Source organism: Dipodomys spectabilis, unplaced genomic scaffold, assembly GCF_019054845.1.
Source record: "Dipodomys spectabilis isolate Male_0828 unplaced genomic scaffold, ASM1905484v1 ptg000085l, whole genome shotgun sequence".
In the NCBI taxonomy this organism is placed as follows: Eukaryota; Metazoa; Chordata; class Mammalia; order Rodentia; family Heteromyidae; genus Dipodomys; species Dipodomys spectabilis.
In genome coordinates this window covers 651,055-663,710 of record NW_024870762.1, presented here as the reverse complement: position 1 = coordinate 663,710, position 12,656 = coordinate 651,055, and positions in this window count along the sequence as shown.

Genomic DNA, 12,656 nt, shown 5'->3' with positions numbered 1-12,656 from the left:
TTGTACATGGGAGCGATCGTAGGAGCTCTGTTTTCAGTGGCTGTTACCAACAGCCAGCAAGCTCAATGTCCATGCACCGGGGGGTGTGGTGTTCGCCGACAGTAGGATAGAAACATTCAAGAAGTGTTAAAATGCATTGAACATGGGTGAATCCCAAAATAATTAAGCTGAGGGAAAAAAGTCAGACTCCCTCTCCCCATATGAAATTGTTTTTTAAAAAAGCAAAACAACCTATAGCAAGAGAAAGCAGCTCAGCGGTTTTCTGGGAAGAGGGAATAGGAGACAGTTACAAAGAAGGAAGCCGAGCCGTGCAGTGCTGCAGGGGGGGGGGGGGGGTGTTCATTCTCTTGATGATGCTGAGAAAAGAGGAGGAAGAAGAGGAAGAGGAAGAAAGAGAAAGGGAAGAGGAAAGAAAAAGTGAAATTGTAGCCAGATGCCAAGTCTGTAATCCTAGCTGCTGAGGAGGCTGAGATCTAAAATGAACACGTTCATTTGCAAGGGCTTTGTTCAGCCATAGGCGCCCGGGGGCGGGGAGCACCGAGTCCATCTTTGGCATTGCTCATGCCAACCGCTGCACAAGTGCCCTGGGTGCTGTGGAGTCAAGAGTTGCCACCAGGACTCAGGTGAGAAGGGAAGAAACCTGAGCTTCCTCAAGCAGCGGCACCAGACACTCGGGGAACTCTTGAAACAGACATGAGCCTCAACCAACCTTCCCTTAACCTCTGACACAGTCTTCAGCACTGAGGCTTTTGACAGCTGAAAGAGAAAATTTGTCAGCCCGGAGGCATTTGCTGTAGACAAGGTTCTGCCATGATACCGACTCCCAAATTTATCTCTTGCCCTCTTGCTTGAATGTCAGGCTTGTATATCCAGCTGTTTTTGGAACATCTGAACCGATCGCTCGATTTCAAAATAACCGGAGCGTCCTTGTTGCCTTAAGACCGGCTCTGTTGTTGTCATCTCCATCCAGTGAATGTCTATGGTACAACTCAAACTGCCTACTTATACTTAATGAAGAGACTTCCTGGGTTAAGAACTGTTATTTTAGTTTGTTTAGTGTTTTGTTTTTGTCTTTTCCTGTTGATTCATCTGTAAGTATCTGACATGCTGTCTTCCCTGAAAATCTCCCAAGAAATGGAAGCAAAAGGAGGCCTGGAAATTTGGATTTTGTTTGGTCCGGAAAGCAGATTGTTAATCACCTGCAGTAGCCTGGCTTTTAGTCCCAGTTCCACCATTTACTACTATGCAACTAGGCCACTTACTTGGTTTCTAGAAGATTCAGGTCTGTGCAGAAAAAATAATGGTTTTATCAGTATCAATCTAAGAGGAAGGGCATAAGGCAGGAGAAATGTAGTCACTGGTATTGAGTAATCACTCAACAGACTACCGGCCATTCCTCTTTATCTCAGGATTTCTTTTTTTTTTTTTAACTGTGTTTTTTTTGTCTTTTCTTTTTTGGTACTGGGGATCGAACCCAGGACATTGCACTTGCTAGGCAAGCGCTTTGCCACTGAGCTACATCCCAGCCCTATCTCAGGATTTCTTGAGTTAAGAAGAAGGCAAAAACATGGGGCCTGAGGTATGGCTCAAATGCTAGAACACCAGCCAAGCAAGCAAGCTGAGTGAGGTTGAGGTCCTGAGTTCAAACCCCAATATCACCAAATAAAGAGATAAATTAAAAATTGAAATTGTAGCTGAATGCCAGCCTGGAATCCTAGCTACTCAGGAGGCTGAGATCTAAGGATCACAGTTCAAAGCCAGCCCGGGCAGGAAAGTCCATGAAATTCTTATCTCCAATAAACCACCAGAAAACCGGAAGTGGTGCTATGGCTCAAGTGTCAGAGTGCTAGCCTTGAGCTGAAGAGCTGAGAGGCAGTGCCCAGGCCCAGAGTTCAAGCCTACACCCAACAAAAAGAAGGAGGAGGAGGAGGGGGAGGGGAAGGGGGAGGGGGAGGAGGATTAGGAGGGAAGAAGAAGAAGAAGAAGAAGAAAGAAATAATTGTGGGCTGGGAATGTGGCTTGAGTGTTTGCCTAGCATGCATGAAGCTCTGAGTTCAATTCCTCAGTACCACATAAACAGAAAAAGTCAGAAGTGGTGCTGTGGCTCAAGTGGTAGAGTGCTAGCCTTGAGCAAAAAAGCTCAGGGACAGTGCCTAGGCCCTGAGTTCAAGCCCCAGGATTAGCAAAACAACAACAACAACAAATTGATTTAGCAAAAGAAATTCTGAAATTCACAAAGAGAAATATATAAAATATTCACTGAAGAACTGAAATGGAAAATGGTCATTGTTTCATAAATTGGAGCCACACTTCCTAATTCTTGCTTAATTCTTCCATTAATTCAACATGTACTAACTGGGCAAGTGCTATATGACAAGCAATGTTCTAAATGCTGGGGGAGGACATCAACAAAACAGAAATACCTGTCCTGCAGCCAGCCTAATTGTGGGCTAGGTGTTAAACAAATTATACTTCAGGTTAGAGAGGAGATGATTTGTATGAGGGTTTTTTTTTAATTTTGTGTGTGTGTGTGTGTGTGTGTGTGTGTGTGCTGGAGCTTGAACTAAGGGCCTGGGCACTGTCCCTGAGCTTTTTTGCTCAAGGTTGGTACTCTACCACTTGAGCCATAGCTCCACTTCCAGCTTTTTGCTAGTTAATTGGAATTAAGAGTCTTACCAACTTTTCTGTGTGACCTGGCTTCAAACTATAATCCAGTAGCTTGAATAAAAAAGTTAAGGGACAGGGCCCAGGTCCTGAGTTCAAGTCCTAGTAATAACCAAAACCAAAAATAAAAACAACCCCCCCCTCAAGAAAACAAAAACCAGTACAACACAGAAACAATGAACCAAAGCCCTGGATGCTCAGTAATACCTTTGCCTCCAGATGTGACCGCTTGAGAATGGAGGAAGCCACGGCTGCCGTGGGTTAACCACAGGCACTGTCACACAAATAGCCTTCTGCTGCTGTTCTCTAAGGCCATTTGGACCCATTCTCTAGAGATGTGGCCACATCCCACTGTGGTCTGTACTTGAAGGAGCCCTCACGCACTACATACAGGCCACACACAAGTGGGGCTGAAGAAAAGTATTTATTTTATTTCGTTAAAGCAGGAGGAAGTTTCCATTTTATTTTATTCTAATTTTATTCTGTTCCTTATTTTAGTCTATTAAAATGTGAAGAGGTTCCCATTTTATTTGTATCTATTAATTTTTCCCCCTTGCCAAGAATTGAACCCAGGACCTTGTACATGCTCGGCAAGCACTCTGTCACTAAATTCATGCTTAGCCTCCTATACCCATTTTAGATTGAACTCTAGAGGAAAAAAAGCAATCAGGATGTGTGAATCAGGAAAACCAGATTTCTTATCTGAGCTTCCTTGGTTAATGTTATATGGGAATTGGATTGTGAGATAGAGAAGCCACATACTGAAGGGTTCAACTGGGAGTCTTCATTACAAAGCGGCCACTGTGAGTGGACTCATGTTCCTCCAAAACTTGCAGCCTCGAATGCACTCAATACTGTTAGGAAACTGAGACATGAGTGTGGTAAGAGCAGAAAAACAACCTCAATAAACCAGATCGACATTATTGGAGAGCTGAAGAGGGACACCGTGGTGACCTGAGGAAGTCAGGAGCCATGACGCAAGACACAAAATGGCAGCCAAGGTCCAGGGGTCTAAACAGGGTCATGGTCAGGGGGTGGGGAGTTCAAAGTCAACAGTAAGGGTCTGACAGGTCCGAGTCCCCACCCAGCTTCTTGGAATTCAGGCACACCCATCACCTGAGGGTGGGGGTTTCAGAAAGTCCCCATCATCTGCCAAGATGCCAGGATGGCACCAGCATCCATATTACACCTACCTAGCCTTAAGCAGACCACTACATATCTTTGAGCCTCAGTTTCCTTTCCTGTAAAATGGGGAAAATGTTAGGGCACGTCATGGGGTCAGTCATTGTAAAGGTCTAATTAGACAATGCACTGGAGTATAGACCTGGCATATGGAAAGCGCTCAACACACACTCCCTTTCAATGATTATTTTCATCTAGACAAATACAAACGAGGATGAACGATTAAATATTCCCACTGTAGAACTCTGCCTCCTTTAGAATGGTCATTAAATTTGTCCCTTCCCAACCTCTGTCAGCTACACACCTGACCCCAGAATCCTGCCTTTTATTCCTGCCAGTTCTGGAGTCCCACGATTGGCCCCACTCTTCTTGGTGCCTCTCGACACTGTAGATGTCTTTGTTCCTCTGTCCACTCATCTCCCAGCTAGGGGCCAGTCAGCTTCATGCAAACTATGTTCATCCCAAGCTTGCAGATGTAGAAATGGATCGGCTACAAGGGTCCAGATGGACAAAAAGTGCCGTCATACAGTTGTTATACCGGAATTTGATCAGCAAGAGAGAGAAGCCACACTTTAAGAATTCCAGTTGGGCCGGGCGCTGGTGGCTCACGCCAGTAATCCTAGCTACTCAGGAGGCTGAGATCTGAGGATCGCGGTTCAAAGCCAGCCTGGGCAGGACAGACCCTGAGACTCCTATCTCCAGTAAACCACCAGAAAACCGGAAGTGGCGCTGTAGCTCAAGTGGTAGAGCGATAACATTGAGCTGAAGAGCTGAGGGACAGCGCCCAGGCCCAGAGTTCAAGCCCCACGGCCGGCAAAAAAAAAAAAAAGAATTTAAGTTGGGGGCTGGAAAGGTGGCTCAGTGGTAGAGCGCTTGCCTTGCATGCATGAAGCCCTGGGTTCGATTTCTCAGCACCACATAAGCAAAAAAGAAAAAAAAAAGCTGGAAGTGGTGCTGTGGCTCAAGTGGTAGAGTGATAACCTTGAGCTGAAGAGCTGAGGGACAGCGCCCAGGCCCAGAGTTCAGGCCCCATGACCGGACAAAAAAAAAAAGAATTCCATGTGCTGATCACGTGATCCAAAGGCCCTGTCCACGTGGTGATCACGTGATCAAAGTGCCCTGCCCAAGTGCCTAAAAAGCCCTGCCCACTTGCTGATCCCGTGACCCAAATGCCCTGTCCAGGTGCTGATCACGTGATCCAAATGCCCTGTCCACGTGGTGATTACGTGATCAAAGTGCCCTGTCCACGTGCTGATCACGTGACCCAAATGCTCTTGTCCAGGTGCTGATCACGTGATCCAAATGCCCTGTCCACGTGGCGATCATGTGATCAAAGTCCCTGTCCACATGGTGATCACGTGACCCAAATGCCCTGTCCATGCGGTGATCATGTGACCCAAATGCCCTGTCCACGTGATCAAAGTGCCCTGTCCATGTGCCTAAAATGCCCTGTCCTCCAGTTGATCTGTTGCCCAGATTGCCTTGTCCATGGGGTGATGACTTGATCAAATTGAGGTTTCCATGTGGGCTCTTGTGATCAAAGTGCCGTGTGCCTGTCATGTTCACATGACCTTAGAACATCAGTCCTCATATATGTGAAATTTAAGTTTTATGTTCAGGCCAGTGCAGTGGCTCTTGTCTGTAATCCCAGCTACTAGGAATTTGGAGATCCAGAAGAGGACAGTTTAAGACCACGTGGCCATAGAGCTAATGAGATTTGTTGAGATTCCCCATCTCAACAAATACCCTGGGCGCAGGGGTGCACCCCTGTCATCTCAGCTACAGAGGGGGATAAACAGGAGCATTGTAATCCTGGCCTGCCCAAACAAAAACACACGTCCACACTTGACCATTAAAATCGCAGGACATTCCCCTTCCTTCCTGTCTTAGCTGTCTAGAAACAGATAGAGAGATAGGGATTTGTGTGTAGGATTCCTGGAAAGAGCCCTTGGCTGTGGCTTCTGTGGGAGGCAGAGGTGGCAGTCAAGACAGAGAAGAGGCTGGGAGCAAGCTGTGGGTGAGAATGGTCCTGCTCGGTGGGGGGAGGGGGGGAGAAAGAGGGAATCTTTGTACAGAACACCCTCTTGTCTTCCTTTCTCCATATGTTCCTTTGCTTGCGCTTTTATATCCTTCCCAGAGATCCTTAACAACTTAATTGAGAATTATTTGTGGAAGTGGTGCTGTGGCTCAAGTGGTAGAGCGCTTGCCTTGAGCTGAAGAGCACAGAGATAGTGCCCAGGCCCAGAGTTCAAGCCCCATGACCGACAAAAAAAAAAAAAAGAGAGAGGGAGAGAGAGAATTATTTGTGACATCTGTTTACAGACTCCATATCTCTGAAATGCAGGGAACTTTCCAGAATACCTGAAGTGACAAAAAAGAGTTCTGAGGAACATGTGAATTGTCTTTACTGAGAGGCTAGAAAGAAAGGGAAGTCTCTGCTCGAGGGGGACCCCGGACTGAGCTGAGTTACAGGAATAAATTTTTGTTGGTGGTAGTGGTTGTGGGGGCTTGAACTCTGGGCTTGGGCGCTGACCCTCAGCTCTTCAGCTCAAGTGCTCTACCTCTTGAGCCAGCAGGCCACTTCCAGGCATCAACAAAGACAACTAAAATCTGGAAGCCTCCGTTCTTGACTGCTAAATCACTTCTGAATTTTGGAACGGGAGAGCTGCGCTTCACCTTAGGAGAAATCACCTGTGCAGCTGGAGGAAGCTGCTGGCTTACCTCTGTCCTCCGGCATTGGGCCCCGCCCTGCAACACCTGACATCATTGTCAGGCTCAACTGACATCATTGTCTTCCGTGATGACTGTCAACCCTTTAGAGTAGTGTTCAAGGAATGAAAAGGTTCTTCATCTACTCCCAAATCAATATGAATTCCTTCCAGAATCTGTTGGTTTACAGATTACCTTAGGACCATTTCATTCTCCCTGAAAGTTGCCCGGGAAGCAGGGAGGGGCTCCGGCTCCCGTCCCTCTAGGACCAGTGAGATCCCCTGGCCTGGTGTGTGAGTGGGGGGGCGGTCACTGGGTTTTATGGAACAGGTGTCCTCAGGCCCCAGGGCAGCGGCTGCCTGGCTGCTGCACCCATTCTCTCGTGGAATGGGACTGATGAATGAAAGAATTGATTTCCAGCCAAGAATCCTCATTTGACCTGGTGCCCAACATTCAATGCTTGCACCTCTACTTTCCTGGCCCCTTCTAGGCTTTTCTCCGGCCTTGTGTCTGTGAAAGTGGGTGGGGGGCTTTCTTCCTGTCTCCCAGTGTGAGTCCGCGGGCATTTCTGTCTCTGGCAGCCCAGCATTTTCTGACAGGTGGCCAGGGAAAAGGGCACCCATCATTTGTGGTTTCCATGAATGTCTTCCCGATTATGCAAGCCCGCTCTTCCCTATTATTCATCTCGTATTGTCCCCCGAATGAATGTCCAGTGTCCTGTCACGATAAAACTGGAAAGACAGGTTGACAAATAGAAAAGGTACTTCTCTCTGTGTCTCTGTCTCTCTCTCCCCATCTGTCTGTCTCTCCTGTCGATCTGTCTGACTCTCCTCTCTGTCTCTCCTCCTCCCCCTCTCCAGCGGGAAGCTCGCCGGATGGTGTTTAAGCAAGACTGCTTCGGCGTTGTCTCTCAGCTGTGTATCTCCTCTCTTGGGGAAGCAGTCTCTCTTCGGTTTTTTCCATGCTTGTGGAATTTTTTTTTCGAGAACGGACTTGCTCTTTCTGCCGCATCTGCTTCCTCCGAAAGCACCAACTGCCACTGCCAGCAGTTGGCGGTGCCCGTCCCTGCTGGGTCTGGAGCCCACGTTCTCCCCAGGCCTCTCCTCTGCCCACAGAAGCCTGGGTGGAGGCCCAGTGGGCCCGGGGAATGGACAGGGAAATGTGTTTGCTAGACCCTGCTCCTACCCCTGCCTCCCATGCCCACCTGCCCATTAGCCTGGGAGGAACGAGGAGGGTCAGGCTCACGGCCAGTGGCTCACTCTGGGAGCCTTGCAGGAGAGAGCAGAGGTCCCTGGCAGTCACATGGGGCACCTCTGGGCACCTCTCACAGCACCCTCCTGGGATGTTCATTCTTTCTCCTCCTTTTACCTGGGGGGGAGGGGAGGGTGTGCTCTCTGGGTGTAAGCAGAGGACACGGGTAGGAAGGGACTGGGTGCTGTCATGCCTTTTTCATGACATCCTTCCATCAGCCCTGGAAAGTTCTGGGGCCTGTGCTGCAAGGCAGCATCACCAGCCCTCCGTGTCACACGCCCCCTGGGTGCTGCGTGTGAGCCTCTCCCCTCGCCTGCATTCTCCCAACCCTCGATTAGAGTCGTCCCAGCCCCCAGCATCTCTGAGACTCAACTGCCAGCTGATGTGCAGGTGTGCCCAGCCCCGAGGAGCCCGGGCCGCACCCCACTCCATCCTCCTCATCCGGCCTGTGACGTAGATGTCTCGAGGTCAATTTATGTATTAATTTGTCACTTGCTGCATAATATTTAGCACCGCGATAAAAAAAAAAACCCACAACAAATAAGCCAATCCTATGAGGAATTGATTTTCCCTTCCACATCTGTTCATGAAGACATAAATCTAAAGTTTTGCTACTTAAAAAGCCTTCAATGCAAATATAATCTAAAATTGCTAGGCTTTGAAGTTGGGCTTTTCTGTCAAAAGATGTTTATAGACCTGATCCCGGGAGCCTGGCTACTCATCTTCTGCCTCCAGGCTCCGAAAACATTGATCACCTTTGGAGATGGCCTCCGATTCATCGTGAGTCCACACGATGGGGTCCTGTGCCTCTTGCACACATCAGCTCTGTACCAGCCCTTGGGAGAGATGGGGAGGGTCACGGAGCCCGAGAACCACAGCTCTGCATAGAAGTCACCACCTGAGCCAGGAAGCTGGGTTTTGCCCCAGAGATGGGGTACTGGGCTAGTGCAGAGGCAAGGAGACTGGACTCTCCCTTGGGAAAGGAGATGCTGAGCCATGAAGGATGGAAGGGATCCGACCAAAGGAAGTAAGGGGAAGAGCATCATGGGGGAGGAGCAGCAGCGAAGGCAGGCTGGGAGAGAGCTTAGTTTGTCTGCAGCGCAGGATATTTGAGGGGCGCAGCTAGGAAGAAAGGCTGCAAAGGTGCAAACGTGTAGTAGCCTCAAGAATGTGGTGGGCCTGGCGTGACCATTCCAAAGCTCTTTGCACATGCACTAATTATCCCAAAACGAAGACCACCTGCTGTAAGGACCAGGGAGATTCTCAATGAGAACCAGAATGAGAACTCAGGCCTTCTCCCCCTGTGACCAGAGCCTTGGTCCTAAGCCACACTGGCAGATGGCAAGCTTGCTTCTTAGTGATTGATACAGTTGGGCTTTCTTAGTGTGCATGACGTGGGATTTAGTTCCCTGATTTTTCTTGTGTAATGGTACCACGTGGTAGACACCTCTGAGTACTCTGGTACGAGACACTGTCTTCCCAGAGGTCGTAGTGGCTGCTCTTGGATGTGGCATCAAAGATGGTCTTGGCAAAGCTGGCAGTGGCATAGCAGTTATTAAGGTCTGCTGCCCGCTGCAGCTTCCTGGGCACAGGGGCCGGGACAGTGCCAAGAGCCAGGCAGGAGGTGGAAGATGGCAGGGCTGTACACACGGAGCTTGCTCCTCTTGTCTCCTGCAGAGATGGCAGAGATCCGGGCAGGCTGAGGGGTCTGCAGAGGACAGCGGGCATCTCCTGAGATCACTCAGCACTCAGCACTTCCCTGCTATTGTCCCTGATGGTAACAGTTGCCTTGCACTTTGCCCGTTGGCCAGTGGTCTACCTTTTCATAAGCATGATCCAGCCTTGAAGGGCATCTTCAGAGAACATTCAGCCACCTCCGACCCCTGAATGAGAAGGAAGAAGCCAGATCTTCCCCACCCGATTTTAGGGTCCTCGTCCTGATTGTATAATTCAGCACTGGGGACTCATTTCTTGGTTTAGATAATCTTCCCCAAGCTATGGTGGTCCCAGGCTTTGGCAATGGCCATAACCAAGACCCGCCAAACTGGTACTGACAAAGCCTCCCTCAGTGACCCAGCCTCCCTCCAGGGACCGCCAGCCCCTCCCTCATCATCAGATTCCACCATTCTCTCCGAGACATAATTATAGCTTGAACGTGAAGCATTCCCAACAGGCTTGTGCTGTTGAGGACTTGGCCTCCAGCTGGTGGTAGTATTTTGGGAAGTTCTAGAAACTTTAAGAGGTAGGGCCTGACTGGTCTTTGCTTGGTCTCCCTCCCCCTCTCCTCTCCCTGTTCCTCTCCTTCCTCCTTTCCTCCCTCTCTCTCCCTCTCTCTCTCCCTCTCCCTTCCTCCCTTCCCCCCCCCAAAGTGTGTTTTGTCACAGCAACAAGAAAGCTAACAGTTTACAGATGTGTTTGTGAGTTTTTCATTTCCCCAAATAGGGCAGTTTTTCACTGCCCTATTTGGAGGTAATTCTGTGGGCCAGCTCCCCTGCAGGGCTCCCCAGGGAGCCCCGGGTGGTGGCATCGGACATCTGAGCCATTAGGTGCTGTGGCTGCCCATCAGCTCTGTTTGCCATCCCATTTGGCAAATGACCCAGAAATCAGAAATCGCGTACACTGGGAGTGAGGGCTTTTAGGCCAGGGAAGGAAATGATTCTTGAGCTAGCCTCGCGAGGAGAGAGGGCAAGGTAGATGACATCCCTAGGAAATGACCGCTCCTGGGCAGTGGCACGGGTCCGGAGGAGGCGGCACGGCGGTCAGCCCAGTACAACAGAGTGAGGCCTGGAGCCTCCCCACAGCCACAGGCCAGCCTTCAGTCATGGCGGGAGACCACGCCACAAGCCGGATGGGACTGGGGAAGGGATGGGAACACTCTGGAAGGGATGGGAACACTCTCAGGGCTGCGCTCCTGTCTCGAGACACCCACAGGGTCCGTCCTGGGGCCTTCCGGTGCCCCGAGCTGGGTCCTAGGCCCACGCTGGGATCCCAGTGGTGCTCTGCTCTTCTGTCTCCTGCCTGACGTCTTTGACTTAGAAGGGAGCGAGTGGATCATCAAATGCCTGCTTAGAGGAGGCAATTTTGTGCCTCCTGTGTGTGGCCGGTGGGCAGGGGAGGGGGGGAGGGGGGCCCAGGAGGCTCTGGGATGAGAATTCTCCTGAGGTTGGGGTCCTGCCTGCCCAGAGGGCTCATCTCTCCTCCACTTGGGGGACCCTGATCAAGCGTGACAGTGGCCCAGCCTTGTAGGTAAACCATGCTTCCTGCAGACCAGGGATGGTCCTTCTCCACTCCCAGAGCCAGAGTCATTCTGTTCAGAGAAAATTCCGGTGCCCCGCTGGCCCTGTTTCCTCTCTGGGCAGGTTGGAGGGGAGCAGCAAGGGTCTGGGTGGAGAAGGCCGCTGGCCGGGGTGGGGGCGGGGGGCTAGCACACTGGCGTGAGGAAATCTCTCATTTCTGACTCAGGATGATGTTGGCTCCTTTCTCATTTTGGTCACAGTGGGTTTCCTCGCCATGACGGAGGAGCTCAAAAGCTACGCGGGAAGAAGGCCCTGTGGGACTCTTCTTTTCATCTGATTTCTGGATGAACTTTGTCACACATTCTCTTTCCCCACAGGGGCTTTAATTCCGTGAAGGGTCAGTGTGAGCTGTCAGTAGCAACCCCTGCCCAGAAACCCACGTCCTTTCCAGAGAAAGAGGCAGATGCGTGGGGACCCCTGGGGATGAGGGACGGCAAGGGACAGCTCGCTTGACAACTGAGTCAGGGCCACACAGAATCCCAGAATCCCCTTTCTGATGCTGTGGTCCTTCGAGTTGGAAGACCCAGGGGAGAAAGCCCCTCGGTGTCGCCATGGACTAGCCAGCCTTGATCTCAGACAGGCCCGGGGATCCTGCCAGCTGTGGCCTGCAGGGCACATTAACTTCAGGGACAGCTGGTTCCCAAATTTCAGTGGCTTAACAGGCTGCAACCCAAACCACCACAGGAGGCTCTGCCTACACCATCATTCAAGGGTTCAAAAGGCCCCTTCTGTCGGTCCTGTGGCTCCTCCCATCTTCTGGAGCTGGGCATCCTATAGTGATCTGCTGTGTCTCACACAGAAGAGAGCCAGGAGGGCTCCGTGTAAGGTTTCAGGGGCCCGGCCCGGAGGTGGTTCCATCACTTTCCTCCAAGTTGCACTGGTCACACGTAATGCGCCAAGAAAGACTAAGAAAGGTGGCTGAAAGAGCCAGGCGCTGATGGCTCACATCTGTAATCCTAGCTACTCAGGAGGCTGAGATCTGAGGATTGCAGTTGAAAGCCAGTCCAGGCAGGGAAGTCTGTGAGACTCCTCAATGAAGCCCCAGAAAACCGAAAGTGGCTCTGTGGCTCAAAGTGGTACAGTGCTAGCCTTGAGTGAAAAAGCTCACTGATGGCACCCAGGCCCTGAATTCAAGCCCCCCGACTGGAGGGGAGCGGAAAGATGGCTTTGGCTGTTTTCTGGGTGAAAGTGTCTCCCTCCAAAATTTTGTCCTAACTCTCAGTATGCAATCTGGTTTGGAAATAGTAACTAATCTAACTGGAGGTTTTACAGAGAGGGAAAATTGGATTCTGAAAAATACACAGGGAAGACAACACAAAGACCCAGGGAGAATGTCACCCACAAATCACGGAGCACCCCAGGCTGCCAGAAGCTAGGAGAGAATCCCTCCTGGAGAAGATGCCATTATGGGCTTGTTACTTACCTGTTCTCCGCATCACCATCTTGTATTTGTAAAACTGGGATTATTCTCAGACAGAACTAGCTCTGTCAGCACTGTAATCTCAGCCTTTGAGGCTCCAGAATGCTGAGACTTTGTCTGTTTGCCACCTCGTT